General features: G+C 38.0%; 1 protein-coding gene across 15 annotated transcripts in view; it reads right to left on the minus strand.

Moving 5' to 3' along the window:
* Positions 1-2,256: 2,256 nt before the first annotated feature.
* Positions 2,257-3,365, minus strand: part of KTN1 (kinectin 1) — a 108,195-nt gene continuing 107,086 nt past the window's right edge. For all 15 annotated transcript variants that reach the window (XM_049612713.1, XM_049612711.1, XM_049612716.1 and 12 more), the window contains one exon: positions 2,257-2,738. The gene's annotated coding sequence lies outside the window, so the exon portion shown is untranslated. The remainder of the gene's footprint in view (positions 2,739-3,365) is intronic.

A 3,365-nucleotide genomic window follows, 5' to 3' on the forward strand; every position in this document is an offset into this window, starting at 1 on the left:
AAACAACATGCTAAAGACCAGTAGCTCTAAGATGTTTGGTCTCAGAATTCCTTTACACTTTCAAAAGCTTTTGGTTTTGGTATTTCTAGAATATTCAACATATTAGAAATTGAAACCAAGAAAAATGTAGATGTTTATTTCCTATTTTAAAACAACATAATGAACATGCTTTTGTGAAATGTAACTTCATTTTCCAAAACCAACCAACCAAAACAATGGTGAGAAAACTGGCATTACATGTTTGCAAATTTCCTTACTATCTGGCTTAATAAAAGACACCTGCTTCTGCATGCAGTCTGCTGTGGTATGCTGTTTGGGTTGGAGCATACAAAGGAAATCTGGCCTCACTGGAAAACAGAGGAGCAGTCATTCAGACAGCGTGGATATTCTCTGACACAATAGCACAACTCTACATGTTGTAATTTCTTAAAGATTAATTGCAAAGTGGAGTCTGAAACCCAATGAGTGAGCTTTTTGTACCGTTACACTAAAATCCATGAGTTTATCTTGCTCTTTAAATGGATCTTTTACCATGCATGATTTTGTTCACATTGTGCAGTGGTCATTCTCCCCTTCCTGTAGGCTCTCTTCAACCTGAGGAAATTTCTTAGGGCTTCCGGCCTCAGTTGACTGCAACAGTGGCAAAGGGAGTCACTAGAGACGGAGGACATAGGACTCTTTTTTCGATGCTCCTTTCCTCTCTGGGCAATCTGCTTATAACACACTGGGGAAAGGTGGACAGTGGAGGACAGAAGAGACAATTACAAAACTGTCCCAAATCATAAACAGGCAATGTTGTGAACTTCCTGCCATTTCAGATGCAAAAAGATGAATGCATATTTGCTTAGGATCCTGAGGGAGGGGACACAAATTAATGAGATTGGACTGAATCCTTAGTCTCTTGCAATTATTTTTTCAAACATTCAAATATATAAGGAGGTTGAAAAATAGTACAATTACAAATTTCTTTGGAGGAACTAAGCTCTGAAAGGAGAGGAGCAAGAGGTTGTAAGAAAGGCGGGATTTGTTTGCTTTTTTCAGATGGCAGGGACATAGCTATCCTTATAGACAACAGCAGAGAAAAAAGATTGAGAGAGAGAGAGAGAGATGATGGTGATGATGATGACACGGTATCTGGCCTTCAGATCAATTTTCCAGGTGTTTGCTGAAAGCAGCTAGGTAAGGTGTGGGGTAGTCCAAGTCCTCAGGCCAGTCATCACTGGCCATGAGCAACCTCTCCAGTTTATTTCTACATAATTTAGAAATACTATTTGGTGTGCATGGTGTGATGTGAAAAGGTTAGAAGGCACCCCTTTAGATAATCCTCAAACTATAAAAACGAATTTCATCCATTCATTCATTTCGTTACCTGAGCACAAATAAGTGCCAGGCACTTTCCCAGGACTGGGGGAAAAGCAAAGAACAGAAGAGAAGATTCCTGTCCTCATGGAGCTACTTTCTGGTGGAAGGAAGAGGTGTGACCAAGTATATATTGGAGTTTATAAACATCATAGACAAAAGTAGGTAGATGGATAGGGAGGCAAGGGGGATACTGGATGGTCAAGAAAGACCTGATGAAAAAGGTGACATTCAAACAGATTTCAAGATGAAGAAGCCAAGACATATCCAAGAGAAGAGAGTTTTAGGTAGAAGCATTACTGAAAAAGCAAGGAGGCCGTAGTATGGCCTAACAGGCACTTTAATACTTGATGGCAAAAATCAATCAATCAATCAATCAATCAATAAAAACAAAAAGAAAAAAACAAAAAAACAAAAAAAAACCCAAAATCAAAAAACCAAAACAAAAAAACCCTCAATGGCACAAGAGATCTTTCAGTGGTTATTTAGCATCTGTAGGGTCCAGTGCTTTCATAAAATTATTTAATGAATTAAAACTCTCTTCAACAAAAAATAATACACGCAAACTATGTAACATGTGCCTGACAAGACGGAAACTAAAACTTAGTTAAGAAAGTAACAGGAAGTGTAAAAGGAGAGCTCTCCCACCTGAAGCTGCAGTGGTGAGTTTGAGAGCTATATTCTCGTGCCTCCTCCTTCCCATGCACAGCACTGCCGGACACAGTTTACACTGCACACAGCCACAGAGAAGACCCAGAACTCCCCTCAGAGAAGGTGTATGAACAGTAACACCTATCTTTCCTGTCCAAAAGCTGCAGTTAATAACTGTATTCTAAATCATGTCGATCTGTAGGACTAATGAGATCTGTTACAGCGCAATGAAAATTGGAGCAAGTCTGAATAATAAGCATCCCTTTATTTGCTGACGCCATTACAAAAAACGGATTACATTAGCAACAAAAAAGTGTTTTCTTGAAGTCAGAGGCAGTTACTCCCCAAAATGTTAAGTAAAACAGTGTACAACATCAGTATTAAAATGTTAAATTTTATATTGTCTTTACCACTTTTGATCTTCTGAACAATTTTATTGAGCAAAATAAGATAAAAGATTACATGTTTATTTTATCTTCAGGAATGTAAAGGTCTAATTATTCAAACAGTTTTTATTATAAAACTAAACTCTGAAGGTGTCTACAGAGTTGGCTTTTTTTTTTCTCTCTTTAAATCAGTAGTCTAACAAGGATTAGAAAAGACAAAACTCTGTTCAGTGTTTCTGACAAAGTAGAAAGGGTGAAAACATAAATAAGGCTTTAATTTGGCAAAATATAATACAATGCCTTCTGTTATCCTTGAATGAACAGCTTCCCAGTTGCTTCACTCTGTAAAAGATCAGAAAGAAGAAATTCATTTTAAGACAAGAAACAAAAGGCAATCAGAAGACATTTGTCAAACATCAAAAATATATACTCTATTTGATCTAGCCTGCTCTTTTGACCAGGATCAAAGCAACTATACTAATGGTAATCGAAAACAAGAAAAAAATCTCAGGATTCAGAAGCTTATGAGGTGGATTTAAAAATATATGAGTGAAAACCTCAGACCAAACTGAGAATAATGTAGGGATTTGAAAGTACTATTAGGAACAGATACGGTATGCTTTCACTCATATGTGGATCTTGAGAAACTTAACAGAAGACCATGGGGGAGGGGAAGGGCAAAAACAAAGTTACAAACAGGGAGAGAGGGAGGGAGGCAAACCATAAGAGATTCTTAAATACAGAGAACAAACTGAAGGTTGATGGGGCGGGGGGTGGGGGGAGTGGGTGATGGGCATTGAGGAGGGCACCTGTTGGGATGAGCATTGGGTAGTGTATGGAAGCCAATTTGACAATAAAGTATATAGGAAGAAAGAAAGGAAAGAAAGGAAAGAAAGGAAAGAAAGGAAGGAAAGAAAGGAAGGAAAGGAAAGGAAAGGAAGAAAGGAAGGAAGGAAGGAAGGAAGGAAG

Source organism: Panthera uncia (genome assembly GCF_023721935.1).
Source record: "Panthera uncia isolate 11264 chromosome B3 unlocalized genomic scaffold, Puncia_PCG_1.0 HiC_scaffold_1, whole genome shotgun sequence".
Classification (NCBI taxonomy): Eukaryota; Metazoa; Chordata; class Mammalia; order Carnivora; family Felidae; genus Panthera; species Panthera uncia.